This window comes from Prionailurus bengalensis, chromosome B3 (genome assembly GCF_016509475.1).
Source record: "Prionailurus bengalensis isolate Pbe53 chromosome B3, Fcat_Pben_1.1_paternal_pri, whole genome shotgun sequence".
Taxonomy (NCBI): domain Eukaryota; kingdom Metazoa; phylum Chordata; class Mammalia; order Carnivora; family Felidae; genus Prionailurus; species Prionailurus bengalensis.
Genome location: NC_057355.1, coordinates 23,992,675 through 24,018,887, shown reverse-complemented (window position 1 = coordinate 24,018,887; position 26,213 = coordinate 23,992,675). Strand labels below are relative to the sequence as shown.

The 26,213-nt window shown below is 42.3% G+C and overlaps 2 pseudogenes; both read left to right on the top strand.

Annotated features, from left to right (window-relative positions):
- The first annotated feature begins 12,865 nt into the window (after nucleotides 1–12,865).
- On the top strand, nucleotides 12,866–20,817 carry LOC122467997 (annotated as a pseudogene).
- Nucleotides 20,818–24,160: 3,343 nt separating this feature from the next.
- On the top strand, nucleotides 24,161–24,911 carry LOC122467833 (annotated as a pseudogene).
- Nucleotides 24,912–26,213: the final 1,302 nt, after the last annotated feature.

Genomic DNA, 26,213 nt, shown 5'->3' with positions numbered 1-26,213 from the left:
AAGGAAGAGCATTCTGGACTATAGGATATCCCTTAGGACATCTCTTAGTATTACTATACCCTATAATGAAAGCCAATAAAAAACTACGACAACCAGTAAAGATTACTAATGGTCCAGACTCTTTAGAAATGAAGGTTTGGCCACCCCACAAGTTAAAGAACCAGAAGTGCCTGCTGAAGGCAAAGGGGATATAGAATGTGTAGTGGAAGAAAGTAGTTATAAATACCAGCTATAACCACATGATAGTCACCATGTGATAGTTAGGAGGACTGTAATAGTGATAAGTATTTTCTCTTTGTGATATGTTTCTGTGGGTGTATGGGTATTTGTTTTATTTAGGTATCATTAACTTTTCATCATAGTACTTCAGTTGCATGAGATCAAGGAAAAAGTGAACATTGCCCAAAGTCTTTATATCCTTTCCTGGGGGAAGGCTTAAGGAGTTTTTTTTTTTTTTTGTATTTTTTTTTAATGTTTATTCATTTTTGAGAGAGAGAGAGAGATAGCATGAGTGGGGGAGGGGCAGTGAGAGACAGACACAGAATTTGAAGCAGGCTCCAGGCTCTGAGCTGTCAGCAGAGCCTGAAGGTGTGGGGGCTTGAACTCAAACTGTGAGATCATGACCTGAGCCTAAGTCGGAAGCTTAACCACTGAGCCACCCAGGTGCCCTGATGAGATTTTACTTTTACCCAAAGTAGCTACATCATGTTACACACAAGAAGGATGTTGTTAATATCTTTATTTGGAGATTAAGTGTGGTTTAAGGAAATTAAGTGTGGTTTAAGGAAACCTATAAGTGCCAAATTGACAAGGGGTGGACTTATGATGGTAATTTTATGTGTTAACTTGGCTGGGCCACAGTGCTCATACATTTGGTAAAACACCAGCCTGGATACAACTATGAAGGTGTTTTTTAGAGGAGGTCAACATCTAAATAGACCTTTGGTAAAGTGGATTAACCTCCTTAATGTGGGTGGGTCTCATCCAATCAGTTGAGGGTCTTGATAGAGAACAGACTCACGTCTCCTAAGGAATAGAGAATTCTGTCATCAGCCTGGTTTTGAACTAACGTACTTAACTCTTTTGTATCTCCAGTCTACCAGCCTAACCTGTAGACTTTGGACTTGCCCACAAGTCAGTTTCTTAAAATAAATCTCTCTGTCCTTAATAAACTGGCCCTTTAGAGAAAAGGTTTACAGATCTGTATCCTAGTCACTTGGCCTATATCACAAAAGTTGTCAGGGATTCCCAGTCAGAATAGTGTGATTTAAAATCTTCCTCACTGTATTTATTCTTACAAGCTTTATTAGGAATGCTAATTTTGAAATGTAAACCCTAAAAAAATATATTTTTTTAGAAAATGCAAAACCCATAGACTAATTGAATAGCAAACCTAGAAATAAACCTTTGCATGTAGGTCAAATGATTTTAACAAGAGTGCAAAAATCATTCAATGGGAGAGAGGACATTCTGTTCAATACACAGTGCTGGGAAAATTGAATATCCACAAGCTAACATTATAAATCTCATGGGTAAATGCTTCATGACATTAGCTTTGGCAATGATTCCTTTGATAGGACACCAAGAGCACAGAAATCAACAGAAAACTGGATTAAATGGGAATACACCAAAATTAAAACCTTTTGTGTATCAACAGTGTGAAAAATTCCACAGAATGGGATAAAACATTTGCAAATTATATACTGATATGGGGTTAATTTGCATAATATATAAGAATTCCTACAACCCAACAACAACAAAAATAACCTGATTGAGACATGGGTAAAGGACTGGAATAGACATATCTTCAAAGAAGATATACCAATCAGTAAAAACCAGTATAAAATGAGATACCACTTTACACCCATTAAAACGGCTATGATATTCAACAGCAACAACAGAAACAGAATAAGTATTGTTAAGGATAAAGAGAAATTAGAACTCTTGTGCTTTGCTGTTAGAAATGTAAAATGGGTTTTTCGAGTGTGGGAGAGAAGATGGTGGGGTAGGAGGACACTGGGCTCACAGCATCCTGCTGATCACTTAGATTCCACCCACACCTGACTAAATAACCCAGAAAAATGCTAGAAGACTAGCAGAATGGACTCTCCAGAGCCAAGTGTAGACAAAATGCCCACGGAAGAGGGGTAGGAAGGGCAGAGAGGCGGTGCATGCTACACAGACTGGTGGGAGGGAGCCGGGGCAGTGGAGGGGCAGACTGCCTGGCAAGGTGGATCCCCTGAGTCTAGCTTGCAAAAGCGGAGGGGCCGGACAGAGTGAGCTCTGACAGCCAGCAGGACTTAACATCTGGAATGTTATAAGTCAACAGCTCTGCTTGGAGAGCGGGAGGGCAAGAAGACACCAGGAAAGAGAGGTGTTAAGCCCTGGAAGACAGAGCTCAGCTAGGAAAGGATCAAAGGTGCTTGCCAGCGCCATCTCCCTCTCCCATCCCCCAGCCAAAACCCCAAAGGGAACCAGTTCACCAAACTTGCTTGCACCACACAAACACCTAACTCTGTGCTTCTGTGGATCCATCCCTCTTACGGGTCTGCCTGCCTCCCTCCCGGTGCCATCTGGGGACCCAGATGGCAAAGGGAGCTAAGCCTGCACCTCCTGCCCCTGTGCACGTTGCTGATCCACCCTGGTTAATATGCCAGATCCCATCAAAGCAGCACCACAAGCCTGGCAGTGTGCAAGAAGCCCAGACAGGGGCCACACCACTCCACAGTGAGTCCTGCCCCTGGGAGAGAGGAAGATAAGGTACACACCAGTCTGACTATGGCCCCAGCAGTGGGCTGGGAGCAGACATTGGGTCTGACTACAGCCCCACCCATCAACACAAGTTACTCCAGACAGCACAAGGGAAGTGCCCTGCAGTTGGGAGCCACCCCAGGGACTACACAAAATGACGAAACGGAAGAAATCTCCTTAAAAGAAACTTCAGGAATAGCGACAGCTAATGAATTGATCAAAAACGACTTAAGCAATATAATGGAACATGAATTTAGAATAATAGTCATAAAATTAATCACTGGGCTTGAAAGAAGTATAGAGGACAGCAGAGAATCTATTGCAACAGAGATCAAGGGACTAAAAAAACAGTCATGAGGAGCTAAAAAATGCTATAAATGAAGTACAAAATAAAATGGAGGTGGCCACAGCTCGGAATGAAGAGGCAGAGGAGAGAATAGATGAATTAGAAGATAAAATCATGGAAAAAGAGGAAGCTGAGAAAAAGAGAAAAATCCAGGAGTATGAGGGGAGAATTAGAGAACTAAGTGGTGCAATGAAACTCAACAATATCCATACAATAGGGATTCCAGAGGAGGAAGAGAGAGAAAGAGGCTGAAGGTATACTTGAACAAATCATAGCTGACAACTTCCCTGATCCCAGAAAGGAAAAAAACATTGAAATCCAAGAGGCACAAAGAACTCCCTTCAGACATAACTCAAATCAATCTTCTGCATGACACATCATAGTGAAACTGGCAAAATACAAGGATAAAGAGAAATTTCTGAAAGCAGCTAAGGATAAACATGCTCTAACATATGAAGGGAGACTGATAAGACTAGTGACATATCTATCTACTGAAACTTGGCAGGCCAGAAAGGAATGGCAGGAAATCTTCAATGTGATGAACAGAAAAAATATGCAGCCAAGAATCCTTTATACAGCAAGTCTGTCATTTAGAATAGAAGGGGCAATAAAGGTCTTCCCAAGCAAACAAAAACTGAAGGAATTCATCACCACTAAACCAGCCCTACAAGAGATCCTGAGGGGGATTCTGTGATCGAAATGTTGCAAGGAACACAAAGTACCAAAGACATTACTACAAGCAAGAAAACCTACAGACATCACAATGACTCTAAACCCATATCTTTCTATAATAACACTGAATGTAAAGGACTAAATGCTCCAACCAAAAGACATAGGGTATCAGAATGGAAAAAAAAAAAAAAAAACCAAAACCCATCTATTTACTGTCTAAAAGAGACTCATTTTAGACCTGAGGGAACCTTCAGATTGAAAGTGAGGGGATAGAGAAATATCTATCATGCTAGTGGAACTCAAAAGAAAGCTGGAGTAGCCATTCTTATATCAGAGAAACTAGATTTTAAGAGTGTAACAGGAGATGAAAAAGTGGATTGTATAATAATTACAGGGTCTATCCATCAGGAAGAACTAACAATTATAAATGTCTATGCGCCGAATACGCGAGCCCCCAAATATATAAAACAATTAATCACAAACATAAGCAACCTTATTGATAAGAATGTGGTAATTGCAGGGGACTTTAGTACTCCACTTAGAGTAATGAATAGATCATCTAGACACATGATCAATAAAGAAACAAGGGTCCTGAATGATACATTGGATCAGATGGACTTGGCCGATATATTTAGAACTCTGTATCCCAAAGCAACAGAATATACTTTCTTCTCGAATGCACATGGAACATTCTCCAAGATAGATCACAAACTGGGTCAAAAAATAGGCCTTCATAAGTATACAAGAATTGAGATCATACCATGCATAATTTCAGACCACAATGCAATGAAACTTGAAATCAACCACAGGAAAAAGCCTGGAAAACCTCCAAAAGCATGGATGTTGGAGAGAACACCTTACTAAAGAATGAATGGGTCAACCAGGCAATTAGAGGAGAAATTAAAAAAATACATGGAAACAAATGAAAATGAAAATACAACAATCCAAATGCTTTGGGATACAGTGAAGGCAGTCCTGAGAGGAAAATACATTGCAATCCAGGCCTATCGCAAGAAACAAGAAAAATCCCAATAAATCTGACAGCACACTTAAAGGAAATAGAAGCAGAACCAAACCCAACAGAAGAAGAGAAATAATAAAGATCAGAGCAGAAATAAACAATGTAGAATGTAAAAAAAAACAAACAAACAAACAAACTGTAGAGCAGATCAATGAAACCAAGAGTTGGTTTTTTGAAAAAATAAACAAAATTGATAAACCTCTATCCAGGCTTCTCAAAAAGAAAAGGGAGATGACCCAAATAGATATAATCATGAATGAAAATGGAATTATTACAACCAATCCCTCAGAAATACAAGCAATTATCAGGGAATAATATGAAAACTTATATGCCAACAAACTGGACAGCCTGGAAGAAATGGACAAATTCTTAAGCACCCACACAATTCCAAAACTCAAACAGGAAGAAATAGAAAACTTGAACAGACCCATAACCAGTGAAGAAGTTGAATCACTCATCAAAAATCTCCCAACAAATAACATTCCAGGACCAGATGGCTTCCCAGGGGAGTTCTACCAGACGTTTAAAGCAGAGATAATACCTATCCTTCTCAAGCTGTTCCAAAAAATAGAAAGAGATGGAAAACTTCCAGACTCATCCTATGAAGCCAGCATACTTTGATTCCTAAACCAGACAGAGACCCAGCAAAAAAAGAGAACTACAGGTCAATATCCCTGATGAATATGGATGCATAAATTCTCAATAAGATACTAGCAAATCAAATTCAACAGCATATAAAAAGAATTATACACCATGATCAAGTGGGATTCATTCCTGGGCTGCAGGCCTGGTTCAGCATTCGCAAATCAATCAATGTGATACATCACATTAATAAAAGAAAAGAACCATATGATTCTGTCAATTGATGCAGAAAAAGCATTTGACAAAATTCAGCATCCTTTCTTAATAAAAACCCTCGAGGGGCACCTGGGTGGCGCAGTCGGTTAAGCGTCCGACTTCAGCCAGGTCACGATCTCGCGGTCCGGGAGTTCGAGCCCCGCGTCGGGCTCTGGGCTGATGGCTCAGAGCCTGGAGCCTGTTTCCGATTCTGTGTCTCCCTCTCTCTCTGCCCCTCCCCTGTTCATGCTCTGTCTCTCTCTGTCCCAAAAAATAAATAAACGTTGAAAAAAAAAATTAAAAAAAAAAAATAAATAAATTAAAAAAACCCTCGAGAAAGTCGGGATAGAAGGAACATACTTCAACATCATAAAAACCATTTTTGAAAAGCCCACAGCTAATAGCATCCTCAATGGGGAAAAACAGAGCTTTCCCCTTGAGATCAGGGACACGACAGGGATGTCCACTGTCAGCGCTGTTGTTTAACATAGCGTTGGAAGTGCTAGCATCAGTAATTAGACAACAAAAGGAAATCAAAGGCATCAAAATTGGCAAAGATGAAGTCAAGCTTTCACTTTTTGCAGATGATATGATATTATACATGGAAAACCAGATAGACTCCACCAAAAGTCTGCTAGAACTGATACATGAATTCAGCAAAGTCCTAGGATACAAAATTAATGTACAAAAATCGGTTGCACTCTTATACACTAATAATGAAGCAACAGAAAGACAAAGAAACTGATCCCATTCACAGTTGCACCAAGAAGCATAAAATACCGAGGAATAAACCTAACCAAACTTGTAAGAGATCTGTATGCTGAAAACTATAGAAAGCTTCTGAAGGAAATTGAAGAAAATATAAAGAAACGGATAAACATTCCGTGCTCATGGATTAAATAATAAATATTGTTAAAATGTCAATACTACCCAAAGCAATCTACACATTCAACGCAATACCAATCAAAATTGCACAAGCATTCTTCTTGAAGCTAGAACAAGCAATCATAAAATTCATATGGAACCACAAATGGCCCCGAATAACCAAAGTAATATTGAAGGAGACCAAAGCGGGAGGCATCACAATCCCAGACTTTTGCTTCTACTACAAAGCTGTAATCATCAAGACCGCATGGTAGTGGCCCACAAACACACATAGACCAATGGAATAGAATAGAAATCCCAGAATTAGACCCACAAAAGTATGGCCAACTAATCTTTGACAAAGCAGGAAAGAATATCTAATGGAAAAAAGACAGTCTCTTTAACAAATGGTGCTGGGAGAACTGGACAACAACATGCAGAAGGATGAAACTAGACCACTTTCTTATACCATTCACAAAAATAAACTCAAAATGGATAAAGGACCTGAATGTGAGACAGGAAACTATCAAAACCCTAGAGGAGAAAGCAGAAAAAACCTCTGACTTTAGCCACAGCAATTTCTTACTTGACACATCCCCAAAGGCAAGGGAATTAAAAGCGAAAATGAACTATTGGGACCTCATGAAGATAAAAAGCTTCTGCACAGCAAAGGAAACCATGAACAAAACTAAGAGGCAACCAACGGAATGGGAAAAGATATTTGCAAATGACATTTTGGACAAAGGGCTAGTATCCAAAATCTATAAAGAGCTCACCAAACTGCACAACCGAAAAACAAATAATCCCGTGAAGAAATGGGCAGAAAACATGAACAGACACTTCTCTAAAGAAGACATCCAGATGGCCAACAGGCACATGAAAAGATGCTTAATGTGGCTCCTCACCAGGGAAATACAAATCAAAATCACACTCAGATACCACCTCACACCAGTCAGAGTGGCTAAAATGAGCAAATCAGGAGACTATAGATGCTGGTGAGAATGTGGAGAAACAGGAACCTCTTGCACTGTCAGTGTGAATGCAAACTGGTGCAGCCACTCTGGAAAACAGTGTGGAGGTTCCCCAAAAAATTAAAAATAGATCTACCCTGTGATCCAGCAATAGCACTGCTAGAAATTTACCCAAGGGATACATGAGTGCTGATGCATAGGGGTACTTGTACCCCAATGTTTATAGCAGCACTTTCAACAATGGCCAAATTATGGAAAGCGCCTAAATGTCCATCAACTGATGAATGGGTAAAGAAATTGTGCTTTATATACACAATGGAATACTATGTGGCAATAAGAATGAAATATGGCCTTTTGTAGCAACGTGGATGGAACTGGAGAGTGTTATGCTAAGTGAAATAAGTCATACAGAGAAAGACAGATACCATATGTTTTCACTCTTATGTGGATCCTGAGAAACTTAACAGAAGACCATGAGGGAGGGGAAGAAAAGAAAAGAAAAAAAAGAGGTAGAGAGGGAGGGAGCCAAAGCATAAGAGACTCTTAAAAACTGAGAACAAACTGAGGGTTGATGGGGGGTGGGAAGGAGGGTGTGTGATGGGTATTGAGAAGGGCACCTGTTGGGATGAGCACTGGGTGTTATATGGAAACCAATTTGACAATAAATTTCATATTTAAAAAAAAGAAATGTATAATGGTACATCTGCTATGGGTAATAGTGTTTCCTAATGTGTGTATGTATATATATACACACACACACCCTAACCCTAGCTAAGGCTCTCTCCCCATGGGGACCCAATACCAAAGTCTGACAACACCATGTGCCTGGGGTCCAGAAGCAGTGCAGGATCACTCGGCATAGAACCTGGAACATCACCATGTTATTTTCAAGGCCCAGCTGTAGCTGCCAGAGAGGATTCCTGAGGCCTACCCGACCAGTGGCCCATACAGTTGTCTGGCCTTGGATCCCAAATACTAATCCTGAATGGCACCCTCCCTTGTGCCTTCCACTCAGCCCTTCGGGGAGACAACTGCATGTGTGTATATATATATATATATATACACACATGCATACACACATACACACATACACATATATATATATGTATATATATACACACATGCATACACACATACACACATACACATATATATATACACATATATATATACACATACATACACACACACATATATACACATTACATATATACACAATACATATATATACACATTACTTACATATATATACATTACATATATATGTATACATATATATATATATTTTTTAGGAAACACTATTACCCATATGTAGCATATAAATGCAATGGAATATTAGTTTTAGAAAGGAAGAAAATTCTGTCATATGCTTCAATATGGATGAACCGTGAAGACATTATGTCAGTGAAATATGCCAGATAGCAAAGGACAATGTTGTATGATTCCACTTATATGAAGTATCTAGAGTAGTCAAATTTATAAAGACAAAAAAATAAAATACTCATTTCCAGGGGCTCAGGATAGACAGGAAGGAGAATTATTGTTTAATGGGTACAGAGTTTTAGTTTTGCAAGATGAAGAGTTCTGGAGATGAATGGTTGATGATTGCAGAGCAATGTAACACATTTAAAAATTTTTTTTCAACGTTTTTTATTTATTTTTGGGACAGAGAGAGACAGAGCATGAACGGGGGAGGGGCAGAGAGAGAGGGAGACACAGAATCAGAAACGGGCTCCAGGCTCTGAGCCATCAGCCCAGAGACTGACGCGGGGCTCGAACTCACGGACCACGAGATCGTGACCTGGCTGAAGTCGGACGCTTAACTGACTGTGCCACCCAGGCGCCCCGCAATGTAACACATTTAATGCTACTGAGCTATATACTTAAAAGTGATTCCGATGGTAAATTTTATTTTATATGTATTTGACCACACACACACAGATAGTACAAAGCATTATGACAAATTAGAAAGTTAGGAGATTCATGAAAATCAAGTCCAGATGCAAATTTTAAAGTACTAAAAAATGTCACTCTGTTATACATTTCCAGGGACATTGTTTTGGATTTTACTTTATAAGTGACTGGTAAAACATTTATTTTTTCTATCAACAATTCTGAAAAAAAAAAAACAATTAATTCTATTGATTATTAATACTAACTAAAGTTGTTTTGGTCACTACTCCCCTGGCCTTAATTGCCACTAATCCATTGATCCAAACTTATGCTACACTCAAATCTGACTGTTTCCACTGAGATTCTGGTTTCCAACCCTCTCACCGGTTTTACCAGATATCAGGAATCTGGGCTCCCTGAAAGTTAATATGTCATCAAGATTGGCCTTGATGACAAAGGGCTTGTTAAGCTATCCCTGATTCTTAGAGACAAGTTTTAAGCAAAAAATAACAGAATATAAATAATTATATGTTTTAGGAGGATACTGACTCATTATTACACAATTCACAAGATAGTCACAGACATTTTCAGTCAGAAGAAGCAGAAAGGCTGCAAAATGGAGAAATAATATAACCAACACAAAGAATGAACATCTACAGTTCACTTTTCCTAAAAGCAGGAGGAACCTTCTCATACTTCACCTTATTTGGGGGCAACTTCTCAGATTCCATTGGTCTGAAAGCTCTCCTGTTTGAAGTTTCCCTTGATTACATTTGCACCAAACAAGCCACATGTTCAAGTATGGGAGCAAAGCAACCTCCAATCCAAATAACTTGGTATAGGTCACTCTCCTTGAGATGTTTCATGACTTCTCTCTCTTCCCAATACTGTCCTCAAAACACTCCCTACTTCACATTCAAGACAAGAAACAGTCCCCATTCCTCCATGGTCCTGTCACATCTGAATCTCAGGTCAGACTCTTGCATCTAGCCTAGGGCTTTTCTCTCCCTCCTTATTTTAGTTTGGACAGTACAAACTTCAGGAAGCCTTTCAGGAGGTTTTCAGAGGTAGAGACACCTTAACACAAAGCACATTCCATATGCTAGTACTTCTATCTGCATTTCAAATAAACACACCAATTAAACATTAATCTAATGTCCACCAGAATGTAACCTCTAAGATAAAGGGGTTTTATGTTCCTAACTTGTGATCTCCCACAACATACACACAAGTAATTGAATGACTACACCTACATGGACATTCAACAATAGTTTAATTATATAAATCAGGGGTTAGCAACCTTCTTCTGTAAAGAGCCAGGTAGCAAATATTTTAGGCTTTAAGAGCCATAGGTCTCTGTTGCAACTACTTTGCTGCTACAGTGCAAAAAGCTGCCAAAGACAATGCATAACCAAATGGACATAATTGTATTCCAATAAAATTCTACTTATGGACACTGAAATTTGAAGAAATAGTATCCTCTTGATTTTTCCCAGCTACTTGAAAACATAATCAATTTTAGCCCACATGCCACATACATACAGGTAGAAGTCTGGATTTGGCCACAGGTTGTACTTACTGACTGCTAGTATAAATGCAGTTTGAACCAGTACCAAATGTGTCTTTATGATCCAATTCTTTCTGTTTTTCCAGTTATCCTGTAGACTTCTCCATATCTTACCAGAAGACTAACCCAGTAACAATCCTTCAATGCATGCCATGTATCCTCCATTCCATGGGGCCTAATAACCCATCAAACCCCATACCTTGTCTCTCTCTTCTCACTCCCTATGTCTGTGAAACAGATATTTTCCCTTTTTGGAAGTATCTCCAAGCTTAGTCTCCTGGCCTGTGAACCTCCATAAAATCCACCCCCTTTCCATACCCTGGAGCCCTAACCCAATCATGTCTTCCTTAAGAATCCCTACCTGGGTGTCTTCTGCTAGGGTCTGAAACAGTACATTCACAAACACACTGTACTTAGCTCATCATCCTTTCATAAACAGTAGATTGTCTGACTGCTTGCCTTCTCTCTTTTCCAAATCAGCTCCCCATAAGAGCCATAGATTTCTTACCAACAATTCCACAAATGAGCTGGCAAAAAGTGAATTTTCAATCATCGTTTTAGAATCAATGACTCTCACTGCTGGGAAACACATTATACTCAAAAAAAAAAACAAACAAACAAACTTGAAATCATTTGGTATATGCGACGTCATTGCTAGTAAAGACAGGGATAAGTACAGTATAGTAAGCTTATGAGAGGATTGTCACCAGGCAAAACTAAAAAAAAATAGAAGTAGCAGTGGCTCTGTGGTGGTAAGAGATAGGCTGGGGAGAGTACCACAATGGTTGAAACTTGCTACCAGGGCTGGCTCATGGGTCACAGAATATTGAGCTGCAACCCTAAAGGTGAGACCTTACCTCTGGGGAACTTGCTACCTTTGTACTGTGATTTATAATATATATCTTCACCCCCTTTCTGGCACAGAGCTCCTAAAATTCTTGGAATTTTCTGTGATGAGAGTGCTAAAATTACCTTTGGTTATGTTAATGAGGTAACATTAGAAGGTCTGGAAAGAAGGGGTCTGGTTTGGTTGCCAGAACCATGTGATTAGAGGGTTGGAATTTTCAGTCCTATGTCCCTGATATTGTGGGAGGGGGAGATGGGCTGAAGATTAAATTATTAGCCATTGTAAACTGATCCAATCAACCATTCGTATGTAATAAAACCTCCATAAAACCCCACAAAGTTAGGGTTAGGAGAGCTTCCAGGTTGCTGAAACAATGGTTCCATGTGCAACGTTCTGGACCCAAACTCCATGGAGAAACAAGTTCCTTTGTTTGGGACTTTGCCATGTGTGTCTTTCCATCTAGCTATTCATTATATCTTTTGTAATAAACTTGTAATCTGTGAATAAACTGGTTACTTGAGTCTTAGGAGTCAATCTAGCAAATTAATCCCACCTAAGGAGGAGGCCATATGAATCTGAATTACAGCCAGTTGGTAAGAAGCACAGGTAACAACCTGAATTTGGAAATTGGCATATGAATGAAGGGGTAGTTTTGTGGGTCTGAATCCTTAACCTGTGGAATCTGATGTTATCTGTGGATAGATGGTGTCAGAATGGAGTTCAATTATAGGTCACCCAGATGGTCTCCAAGAATTGCTTGATGGTATGGGGAAAAACTCCCCACACATTGGAATCGTGTTCAGAAAACTTAATACTCAATATTCAGCTAGCCTTGAGTACCACTCTTCTCTAGCTCCCACACCAATGCCAGTTCCAGAACCCCACTGGTTAGGAGAGAAAGACAAAAGAACTAGTTAACTTGTGGGCTTCAAGTACTCGAAACTTTTTTTTTTAAATATATGGACTTCTTTATTTTCTATAACATTCTCTGAAAAGAGTAAGAAAACTGATGCACAGATAATTTGACTGAAGTTCCCACACTTTTTTTTTATTATCATTATTATTTTCATCATAAGGCTAAGAATATCACAAGCATATGCCAGTGAATTGGCAAGATCTAGATCCAGATTGTATAACAGATGTGGAAGATGTTAAGATGCTTAAGAAGAATATGGGGCACCTGGGTGGTTTAGTCAGTTGAGTATCCGACTCTTGATCTCTGCTCAGGTCATGATCTCATCGTTCATGAAATCAAGCCCCATGTTGGGCTCTGTGCTGACAGTGTGGAGTCTGCTTGAGATTCTCTCTCTCCCTCTCTCTGCCTCTCCCCTACTTGTGCTTTCTCTCCCTCTCTCTCAAAATAAATAAACTTTTTTTTTTTTTTAAGATGGGTAAGTAGAGCTTATTAAAGAATGTGAAGAGAGGCACCTGGCTGGCTTGGTTTGTAGAACATCATGCCACTCTTGATCTCAGGGTTGTGAGTTTGAGTCCCACATTGGGTATAGAGATTACTTAAAAAAAGAATATGAAGGAACATGTAATGATATGACAGAATGTTAGAATACATTATCACTTGTTGGAATGGAGACAGTCACCAATTCAAATGCTCAATAAACATTAGTTATTCAGATGAAATGTTTGGCCACTGAACTCAGTTAATGGCAGAAACTCCTGAAATAATTCCACTGAATGAAGATGATCTGGTAACATAAGGAAGTGTTCCAAAAATTGATACCTGATCTTGAAATGATACTCTACCATTTAGTCAAAGAACAAAAGGTTAAAGGGAGACTTGGAAAGAGAATAAAGGGTTGGATAAACAACAACAGATACTGAATCTCTTCATGTAATACACAATGAATTTAAGCATCACATAGTGACATTTTCTGAATTGAGAGTTTGATAAGCTGAAAACAAAAATGGTTGAAAGAGGGTGCCCTGCTGTCTCAGTTAGTAGAGCATGTGACTCTTAACCTCAGGGTGATGAGTTCAAGCCCCAGGTTGGGCATAGAGCCTACTTAAAAAAAAAAATGCCTCAAAAAAAAAAAAAAAGTATATGAGAGTATCTCATGAGTATCTATGAGACCATTTCCCTCTACCTGATAGATACAGCAAAAAGAAAAAAAAATTCAAGAATCAGCTGCATAGGGGCAACTGGTTGGCTCACTCGGAAGAGCTTGTGACTCTTGATCTTGGTGTCATGCAAGCCTCACGTTGGGTGTAGAGATTACTAAAAAACAAACAAACAAACAAAAGAATCAACTGGGGGCGCCTGGGTGGCTCAGTTGTTCAGGAATCTGACTTTTGATTTTGACTCAGGTCATTGAAAGGGCGGGCCTACGCCAGCTGACTCCATCTTGTTCTGTGTCCTTCACCTTCACCACACCTCCTGCCCTTGAGTAACCCCCCCTCACTTGCCTAACAGGACTCGGACCCTTCCCCAGCCAATCGGCTGAGGCCATAGCCATTACCTCACCAACTGCCCCTAGGCCCCAATAAAACCTTTGTCCTTTTGAAAGTCAGTCTCTCTCCCTGGTATCTCACCGCTGCGTCAGTGCAGGTAGGGGATTGAGTTCGAGCTAGCTTGAATAAAGGCTCTTTTGCTTTTACATCGGACTCGGCTCCCTGGTGGTACTTGGGGATCACGAATTCTGGGCATAACATTTGGGGGCTCGGCCCGGGATCCCCAAGACCCCCGAGGGACCCCCGACCCGGAGAGCCTGAGTGGCCACGGTTAGTGTCTGTTTGTTCTGTCTTTTCTGTGTGAGCTCACTTCTGGAATTCTGGTAGTGTCTGACGCGGTCTAAGTGGACGCACTGGAGGACCACGGGCTGGGAGTTTTGGAAGACGTTCCGATCCTCCCTTCTGGAGGGACATGGAATCCCCTCAAATGTCTAAGCTAGCTCTCAGTTTTGCTTCCATGGAGTTGGAAGACTTTCTAGGGGCCCTCTGTTTGTTTTTGTGTTTCTCTGTTTTGTTCTGTGGACTTACTGGATGGACCTTATGGGACAGACTCAGACTACTCCTCTAAGTATTATGATTGATCACTTTAAGGATGTGAGGGGAAGAGCTAACAACCTCAGTGTGGAAGTCCGAAAGGGTCGGTTGCAGTTTTTTTGTTCTAGCAAGTGGCCAACTTTCAATGTCGGATGGCCACCAGAGGGGACCTTCGACCTCCCTACCATCCACCGAGTAAGGAGTATCATCTCTTGGCCTAAGACGGGCCATCTTGACCAGCTCCCTTACATTATCATTTGGCAGGACCTTGTAGAAGACCCACCCTCTTGGCTTAAGCCCTTCCTAGCCCCGCTCCCTCTAGAACCAAAACCCATTCTTGCTTTGCAGGGGACAAAGAAGAAGAAAAGTCTTACCCAGCCTTCAGCACCCCTCTACCCTGTCCTACAGGGGGGTACTGAAGAAGAATTAATTTTTCCTCCCCCGTATAACCCCTCTAGGATGCCGGAAGAACACCATCCTCCCCCTCGGGGGAGGCAGACGCTGTTCCGAGAGCGGGAGGCGGAAACGCTCCAGTGAGAAGCCCGCCCTTTACCAGACAAAGGGCTCAGAGGGAGCAATCCGCCTCCGCCGACTCCACTATTCTGACCCTGCGAGCCACTGGACCCCAAACGCGGAGGGGAATCAGCCCCATCACTATTGGCCTTTCGCCACTAGTGACCTCTACAATTGGAAAGCTCAGAATCCTAAGTTTTCTGAGAAACCGGCAGGGCTTATTGATTTATTAGACCCTGTTCTTTTTACCCATCAGCCCACGTGGGACGATTGCCAGCAGCTTTTGCAGGTCCTGTTCACAACTGAAGAAAGAGAAAGAATCCTCAATGGGGCTCGAAAACTAGTTCCGGGCACAGACGGGAATCCCAGCACCTACCAGGCTCAGATAGATGCCTCCTTCCCCTTAACTCAGCCCCAGTGGGATTTCAACACAGCAGAAGGTAAGGAGAGGCTCCGGGTCCACCGCCAGACTCTAATGGGGGGTCTCCGAATGGCTGCTAGAAAGCCAACCAATTTGGCCAAGGTAGGAAATGTACAACAGGGAAAAGATGAATCTCCGGCTGCCTTTTTAGAATGGATCATGGAGGCATTCCGTACCTATACCCCCATGGATCCAGAGGCTCCGGAAAGCAAGGCAGCTGTTATCATGGCATTTGTAAACCAATCGGCCATAGACATTAGGAGAAAATTACAGAAAATAGATAGACTAGGAGAAAAAAGTCTGCAGGAGTTACTGGTGGTAGCTGAAAAAGTATATAATAACCTGGAGCCTCCTGAGGACAAGCAGACTCACGCCATGGTGGCTGCCAGCAGTAAGCAGACTCGAGACCTGGCCAGAATACTACTAGCTACCACTGCTGACTTCCCCGAGGAATGAGACCGCCGTCTCTGGCAGCTGGCAGCTGGTGCAAGAAAAGGTAAAGGAACCACCAAGGGGGGGAAGCAGAGGCTGCAGAAGGATCAGTGCACATACTGCAAGGAGATAGGGCATTGGGCTCGAGATTGTCCAAAAAGTGCCGGCGGGAAGGGAAGCAAGCCTGATTGAGTAAAAGTCCTAGAGCTAGATGAACTAAGTGATTAGGGGAGTCGGGGTTCGGACCCTCTCCCCGAACCCAGGGTAACTCTTAAAGTGGAGGGGACCCCTATTGACTTCCTTGTCGACACCGGAGCACAACATTCGGTCCTTTGCACCCCACAAGGAAAACTAGCTAGCAAGAAGTCCTGGGTACAAGGGGCAACTGGTATGAGCTAGTATTCATGGACTACCCGAAGAACAGTAGATTTGGGAACGGGCCAGGTATCCCACTCCTTTATGGTAATACCAGAATGCCCCTACCCGCTGTTAGGACGGGACTTACTGACCAAGATTGGAGCTCAGATAACTTTCAGACAAGGGGGGCCTCAGGTCACCGATGGCAAGGGCCACCCCATCCAGGTCCTGACCATGAAACTGGAGGATGAATACCTCCTCCACCAGGAGGCGCTCCCGAGAGAGAATAATATAGACAGATGGCTACAAGAATTCCCCTCAGTTCGGGCAGAGATGAGGGGGATGGGACTAGCCGCTCACAGGACCCCAGTCCTGGTAGAGCTCAAGCCAGGAGGGGAGTCCGGTAAGGATCAAACAATACCCCATGTCTAAGGAGGCCTGGAAGGGGATTCAGCCACACATCTGGAGACTACGAAGACTAGGGGTACTAGTTCCTTGCCAGTCTGCCTGGAACACCCCCTTACTGCTGGTCAAAAAGCCTCACACAAATGACTACCAACAGGTACAAGACCTCCAGGAAGTAAATAAGAGGGTCCCGGACATACACCCAACTGTTCCCATCCCATATACTCTCTTGAGCTCCTTGGCGCCCTCCAGGATCTGGTATACTGTACTAGATTTAAAGGACGCCTTCTTCAGTCTGCTGCTGGCACCCCAGAGCCAACCCTCGTTCGTCTTTGAGTGGCATGATCCGGAGGAGGGCTACAGTGGGCACGGCTACCTCAGGGATTCAAAAATTCACCCACCATCTTCGATGAGGCACTACACGAGGACCTGGGTGAGTACAGAAGGGAGCACCCTGGCCTCACCCTTCTACAGTATGTAGATGACATCCTGATTGCTGCCGACATGGCCAAAGACTGTGAGTGAGGGACCCAGGACCTGCTGGCTACCTGGGGGCCTTAGGGTACCGGGCATCCGCGAAGAAGGCTCAGATATGCAGGGAGGGCGGACAGCGGCGGTTATCAGATGCCAGAAGAGAAACTGTCCTAAAGATCCCTACTCCCACCTCCCGAAGAGAAGTGAGGGAATTCCTAGGATCAGCCGGCTACTGCCGCCTCTGGGTTCCAGGTTTTGCTGAGATCGCCAGGCCCCTCTATGAAGCTACCAAAGAGGGGAACACATTTAAATGGGCTGAAAAAGAAGAAACTGCCTTTAATCAGTTAAAAAAGGCCCTCCTAAGTGCCCCAGCCCTGGGCCTACCAGACATTACAAAGCCCTTCCACCTCTTTGTAGATGAACATAAGGGAATAGCAAAAGGGGTTCTAACTCAAGCCTTAGGCCCCTGGAACCGCCCAGTGGCTTACCTGTCTAAGAAACTAGACCCAGTGGCTGCCGGCTGGCCACCATGCCTAAGAATTATTGCAGCGACAGCACTCCTAGTCAAGGATGCAGACAAACTGACACTAGGACAGGAGATCTGGATCATGACCCCACACGCCATTGAAGGGGTCCTGAAACAGCCTCCGGATAGATGGATGAGCAATACACGTATGACTCATTACCAGAGCCTCCTACTCAACCCTCCACGAGTGCGGTTCCACCCCAGTGCAGCCCTCAATCCTGCAACCCTGCTGCCCGACCCTGACCTAGGTGCTCCACTACATGACTGTGCAGGAATCCTGGAACAAGTACATGGATTCCGGACGGACCTGACCGACCGGCCCCTCCCCGATGCCGAGGCACTTGGTTCACTGATGGCAGCAGCTTTGTGCGAGACGGACACAGGTATGTGGGTGCAGCGGTGGTCACTGAAACGGACACCGTATGGGCGGAGGCTCTACCCTCCAGAATGTCAGCCCAGCAAGCAGAGCTCATAGCCCTCACCAAGGCACTGATGCTGGGAGCTGGAAAACGGCTTAACATCTACACAGACAGCCATTATGCATTTGCCACAGCTCATATTCATGGGGCAATTTATCAGGAGAGGGGGTTACTGATGGCAGAAGGACGGACTATAAAAAATAAGCAGGAGGTACTTCACCTGCTTACGGCCTTATGGCTTCCTGCCATACTAGCCATTATCCACTGCCAAGGGCACCAAAAAGCTGATAACCCAGTAGCTAGAGATAATCGAAAGGCTGACCAGGCAGCCAAGGCAGTAGCCCTTACTCCAGTCCCCATCATGACCGTACAACTACCGGACCTGGGAGACCCAGTTTTACCAGACCAGCCCAAATACTCCCAGGAGGAGTTACAGTGGATCAAGAAACTCCCCATGGCCCAGGAGATAAAAGGATGGTGGTATACACCTAACAAGGAGCTCGTGCTGCCAGACCAGCTCACAGTCTCAATATTAGAGCACATGCATCGGTCTCACATGGGGGCCTGAAAATTAAAAGACTTAATCCGACATGCCAGAATCAAGATTCACCAACAGGACACCAAAATAGAGCAAGTTGTATCTGCCTGCAAGACCTGCCAACTCACCAACGCGAGAGCCACAGCAAATAAAAAAGGAACCAGGTTCAGAGGCACCAGGCTGGGAGCCCAATGGGAAGTCAACTTCACTGAAGTCAAACCAGGAAACTATCGTTTTAAATATCTTTTAGTATTTACAGACACCTTCTCTGGCTGGGTGGAGGCATACCCAACCAAGCATGAAACGGCTCAGACGGTGGCTAAGAAGCTACTAGAAGACATCTTACCCAGGTATGGCTTTCCTGCCATGGTAGGATCAGACAATGGACCAGCTTTTATCTCACAGGTAACACAGGCAGTAGCCAAGGCGGTGGGGGCAAACTGGAAATTACATTGTGCTTATAGGCCCCACAGCTCAGGACAGGTAGAAAGAATGAATAGAACCCTAAAAGAGACCCTTACCTAATTAACCATGGAGACTGGTGGGGACTGGGTGACTCTCCTACCGTACGCCCTTTACCGGGTTAGAAACACTCCTTACACTCTGGGTTTTACTCTCTACAAGATCATGTTTAGCAGGCCACCCCCTGTTATTCCCAGCCTTCGAGCTGAACTTATTGCTGAGTTTAAAGATCAAGAACTTTTTCTTTCCTTGAGCATGCTCCAGAGGGCGCACGAGGACATTTGGCCGCGCCTCCGTGCCATCTATGAGGCTGGCCCAATCCCGACACCTCATCAGTACAGGCCGGGAGACTGGGTCTACGTCAAGAGGCACCACTGAGAGACTCTTGAGCTGCGCTGCAAGGTACCCTACATCGTGGTGTTGACAACCCCCACTGCTCTCAAGGTAGATGGCATCGCAACCTGGGTCCATCACACCCACGCTCAGCCAGCGGACCCCTCCTCGATCCGGAAGGACTTCGTCACGCGATGGGCCATCAGTCGGGACCAACACAACCTGCTCAAGCTCAAGCTACAGCACATTCGACCCACCTAATATTGGTAACTCTGTTAACTCTGCTTGTCATTGCTCATGCTGCCGGAAGTCCCTACACCCCCCAAAACATCACCTGGCAGATCATAGACACCAGCTCAGGGACAATACTTAATCAGACCTCCCAGAGCCACCCCAGGGACACTTGCTTCCCAGAACTTTGCATAAACCTCCAAACTCTGTTCCCCTTGTCACCATAAATGCAGCCGGTCCCATGATTGGGTCCGGAAGCTACATGACAAGGGGGGAATGAAAGGGCGGGCCTATGCCGGCTGACTCCATCTTGTTCTGTGTCCTTCACCTTGACTACACCTCCTGCCCTTGAGTAACCCCCCCCCCTCACCTGCCTAACAGGACTCGGACCCTTCCCCAGCCAATCGGCTGAGGCCATAGCCATTACCTCACCAACTGCCCCTAGGCCCCAATAAAACCTTTGTCCTTTTGAAAGTCAGTCTCTCTCCCTGGTATCTCACCGCTGCATCGGTGCAGGTAGGGGATTGAGCTCGAGCTAGCTCGAATAAAGGCTCTTTTGCTTTTACATCAGACTCAGCTCCCTAGCGGTATTTGGGGATCACGAATTCTGGGCATAACAGTCATGATTTCAGGGTCCTGAGATCAAGTCCCACATATTGCTCCACACTGAGCAAGAAGCCTGCTTAAGCTTCTCTCTCTCCCTCTCTCTCTGTCCCTCTCACACTCTTTCTAAAAAAATTAATTAAAAAAAAGAATCAACTGCATAGCTGATAGCACTACATAAAACGTTACAGATTCATATAAATAAACTATTTGATGTTCCACAGGATCCAGTTCAAAATTAGTGACACCCTTTGGCCACCTTATAATGAATTGCTGTTACTCCTGGAGATATCTAGAAGATCCAACCCAGATAGAATTGGAAAACTCCTATCAGTAAAAGATTGTCTCTTTTTCACACAATACTTAAAGAATCTTGTCACTCAAGGCTAATGGAAACTCTGAGGACTATCTCCATAAGAACATTATTTGCATATAAAAGCACAAAGGCCATCTTCCTTTTATCCTGAAAATTGCATATACCCCGGGGGCCCTGGCTGGCTAAGTTCAGTAGAGCATATGAATCTTTGATCTCTTGGTTGTAAATTCAAGCCCCACCTTGAGTATAGACATTACATAAAAATAAAATTAAAAACAAAACAAAACTGTGAGGCCCCTGGGTGGCTCAGTCAGTTAAGCATCTGAGTCTTGGTTCAGCTCAGCTTGTGATTTCACAGTTTGTGAGACAGAGCCACATATTGGGCTTGCACTGATGGCATGGAGCCTGCTTGAGTCTCTCTCTCTCTCTCTCTCTCTCTCTCTCTCTGTCTCCTTCTATTCTGCCCCTCCCCTGCTCATTATCTTGCTCTATTTCTCTCAAAATAAATAATCTTAAATTTTTTTCTGAATAAAAAAGAAGGCATATGCCACAATCTATTGTTTATTTTAAAGAATTTACCTTTGTTTATTTTGAGAGAGAGCGTGCGCGCTTACATACACAACTGGGGAGAGGATCAGAGAGTGAGGGAAACAGAGAGAATCCCAAGAAGGCTCTGCACTATTAGCACAGAGCCCAATGTGGGGCTCAAAACTACAAACCCTGAGATCATTACCTGAGCTAAAATCAAGAGTTGGAGGCTTAACTGACTAAGCTATTCACATGCTCCTCTATTATTTATTTTAAAATGATCTTCTCATTCAGTCAGTGCTCTAGAATTTTAAACTATATGGACAAGAATGCAAGTAAAAATATTCTAGACTTAGTCATTATATAATATTTAATGTACCTTACTTCCTACAATATTCTTTGGAAAATAATTTATGATATTGCTAATGTAATATTTTCCATTTAAATTTCAATAGTTTTTTTTTAATGCATTTGACTTCCATTTAGTGCTTAATCCTTTTATACTTAGGAATTATATTATAATTTATGTATATATAAATGACGAATAGATAAAAAGGTGCTCAACATCACTCATCATGAGGGAAATGCAAATCAAAACTGCAATTAGAGATCACCTCACACTGGTCAGAATGGCTAAAATCACAAACACAGGAAACAACAGGTGTTGGTAAGGATGTGAAGAAAGGGAAACCCTCTTGCACTGTTTGCTCCTGGGAATGCAAACTGGTACATCTGCTCTGGAAAACAGTATGGAGTTTCCCCAGAAAGTTCAAAATAGAACTACCCTACAATTCAGTAATTATACCACTAGGTATTTATGCAAAGATTACAAAAATACTAATTCAAAGGGATATATGCACCCCAATGTTTATAGCAACATTTTCTACAATAGCCAAATTATGGGAAAAGCCCAACTGTCTACCAACTGTTGAATGAATAAAGAAGAAGTGGTATATGTATAGAATGGAATATTCCTCAACAGTGAAAAAGAATGAAGTCAGCGCACCTGGGTGGCTCAATGAGTTAAGCATCTGACTTTGGCTCAGGTCACCATCTCACAGTTCCTGAGCTTGAGCCTGCATCAGGCTCTCTGTTGTCAGCACCCTCTATCCCTCTCTCTCTCTCTCTGTCCCTCCACTGCTCATGTTCTCCCTCTGTCAAAAATAAACATTAAGAAAAAAATAATGAAATATTTCCATTTGCAATGATATAGATGGACCTAGAGAGTATAATGCTAGGTGAAACAAGTCAGAGAAAGACAAATACCACATGATTTCATTCATAGTGGAATTTAAGAAACAAAGCAAGAAAGCAAAGGGAAAAATAAGAAAGAGAGACAAAGCAAGAAATAGACTCTTAACTGTAGACAACAAACTGATGGTTACCAGAGGGGAGGTGGGTAGATGGAGGGATTGGTGAAATAGATGATGGGGATTAAGGAGTACACTTGAAATGAGCATTGGATGATGTATGGAAGTGTTGAATCACTATATTGTACACCTGAAACTAATATTACACTGTGTTAACTAATTATAAATTAAATTAAAAAAAACTCATTACTAATAATGTGCAGATGGAACAGGACACAGATTCAGAGATTTCTGGAGTATCTTCTGAGAATCTAAAGTGAGGACATAAGCAGAATGAAAGAAAAATATTTATGCATAAAATATCCTTTGCCCCCTTAAAGAAAACAATGTCACAATATAACTTATTACCTCCTTTATTCAATTTTACTTGAAAACATGTATTTTTCTCCTGTGGCAGAGACTGATTACTAACATAAAAAGTATCACATAGACTTTGACCTCATGCTCACTATTCCATAGGAAAAGAAATATTGGACCCATCTTGGAAAAAAAATTCACATATGCCTTTTATAGGAAATTGTGTGGCAGCCCCATGGAAGGTTGTCTGGGGTTGGCCATGGCCCTGGGCTTCTTCTGTCACCCAAGGCTCAAACAGATAAGTTGCCACACTCATGAGGGGACACCCACTTGACAGGGTCCCTACAGCTTCCCTAAGCCACTGTCAATTCAGGCCCTGTGTACCTACAAATATTCCTCATCCTCCTAGATCAAGAGCCCTTTCTCTTTCCAGAACACTGCTTGAATTTTCTGTGACATTTTTGAAAGCTTGATATTAAACCTATGATGCCTACATTGTGTTCCTCTGTCAACCAATGGTAAGGAAGGAAGAACAGAAGAATGAACAATGGGAGGGGAAAAGAGAGGAGGAGAGGAGAAAACAAAACAAGGGAGACTCTGGGAAAGAGGGTTCTCAATGTGGAGGAAGGTGATACAGATAGGGAATGGAGGAAGGCAAATCAAACCCTGTGTGCCTAGATTGGGATTGCAAGTATCATTATAATTACATGTGAAAAATACATGCACACACAGTTTTTATGGATCTATATATCTATACACAGATCCTTCACAACTTATGATGGGGTTATGTTCTGATAAGCCTGAGTTGAAAATATTAAAAGTCAAAAATGTTAAATACACCTAACCTACCAAACATCATAGCTTAGCCTAGCCTACCTTAAATGTGTTCAGAAATCTTACATTAGCCTACAGTTGGGCAAAATCAAACACAAAGGCTATCTTACAATAAAGTGTTGAATATCCCATGCGATTTATTGAATACTGTACTGCAAGTGAAAAATATAATGGTTGCATGGGCACAGACTGCATGGCTGACTGGTAGCTGTGGCACCCTGCTATTGTCCAGCATCAAGAAAGAGTATCATGCCTTAGATCACTAGCCTGAGAAAACATAAAAAAAAAAAAAAATTAAATTTTCAGTATTGCTCTCTTGGGTCCTTGCTTCCAAGATGACCAAGAAAAGAAGAAATAATGGCCATGTTGCAAAAAGGGTCACATGTAGCCTATTTGTGGCACCAGCTATGCCCACTGCATGCCCAAGGACAGGGCCATTAAGAAGTTCCTTTTATGTGGGTGGCTCTGTTGGCTCAGGTCATGATCTCATGGTTCATGACTTCCAGCCCCAGATCAGGCTGTCAGCGCATAGCCCACTTCAAATCCTGTATCTTCCTCTCTTCCCCTCCCCTGCTCACACACACACTCTCTCAAAAAGAAAAAAAAAACATTAAAACAAAAAAGTTCCTTTTATTCAGAACATAGTAGAGGCCACCACTGCCAGGGACATTTCCAAAGTGAATATCTTAGTTGCCTATGTGCTTCCCAAGCTGTATGTGAAGCTACATTACTGTGGGAGTTGTGCCATTCACAGCAAAATGGTCAGGAATTGCTCTGGTGAAGCACAAAAAGACCAAACACCCCTACCCAGATTAAAATTTTCTTTTCTATTTTTCTTTTAGAGAGGGAGAGAGAGAATGTGTGTATGCATGGGAGAGGGGCAGAGAAAGAGAGAGGAAAGAATCTTAAGCAGGATCCATGCTCAGCCCAGAGCTGGCATGGAGTTCCATCCCACAAACCATGAGATCATGACCTGAGCTAAAATCAAGGGTTAGAAGCTCAACCAAATGAACCTCCGAAACATCCCCAAATCCTACATTTAGACCAGCTGGTGCTTCCCCACAACCTCCACTGAAGTCCATGTAAGGAAGTAAGTCCTTAAGTACTGAAGAGAAATTGTTCTCTGGAAAAAACAAACAAACAAACATGGAGTTTATACTTAAAAAAAATTTGAAGCATGATTTCTACGAAATGAGTATTGCATTTGCACGATTGTAAAGCTGAAAAATCATAACTTGAACCATTATAAATTGGGGACTATCATAGTTATATAGAACTACATATTTTTTTAAGTTTATTTATTTGGAGAGAGAGAGAGCACAAGTGAGGAAGAGGCAGAGAGAGAGAGGGAGAGAGAAAATCCCAAGCAGGCTTCACACTGTCAGTGCAGGGCCTGATACAGGGCTCTATCTATCTCATGAATCATGAGCTGAAATCAAGAGTCAACTGAGCCACTCAGGTGCCCCAATATCTATACTTTTTTTTACCTGAAAGGACCTAAAATCAATTTTAATAGCACCAAGACCTTGATTTCTAAACACCTTTCCCCTGTGCCTATTTTTAATTTATGAATTTGAATGGTTAATATATTCACATGTTGAAAAATCATAATGTACAAAATGACATGTAATGGCAAGTCTGCCTTCCATCCCTGATGACCATATAGCTGTATTTTCCTGGTGAAGACTCAGTTTACAACCACTGTCCTGGCATGATGATGAATAGTTTCTTCTTCCTCTCAGAAGTATGTTATTTTGGATAAGTTATATAGACACTCTAGTTGGATCCCTCTTCCTTTGCCATGCTGCCACTCTAAGACATACAGAATCACCTGTGTTATCACTGTCTATGTATACTTCTGGAAGAATTTTATGCATATATAAGTAAATACATACATATATATTAAAGAAATGGCTACTGTTAACTTTATTTTGAAGCAAATTTACATAGTATATAGAAATGGCAACTCACTGATTTTAAATATTTTGCCATATTTGGTTTGTCATGTTTTGAGCTACCATCATTTTCACCTGGATTGTAGTTTCCAGCCCCTTCCTTTCTCCACCTTTTAAATTATTTGGGAAAATTAATACACAAAAGAAGACTCCAAGAGGATAATATTGAAAACTTTATGAAGTAGGACACTGGCAGAAATGATAAAAGAGGAAAGGGAGTGTTAAAGCAGTAGAGTGGGGGGTGGGGGCGCATAAGGAAGGCTTGCAATCCTAATTTTGAGAATCAAAGAATTACAAAAGCATCTATGTACCTCCTGACTTATCTGTGATTGACATAAAACACTGAAAATATCCTTTCTCCCAGCAGCCCTTTATAAACTTAATGACTAACACATACACCATGGTAGCATAGGCCTAAATAAATAAATAAATG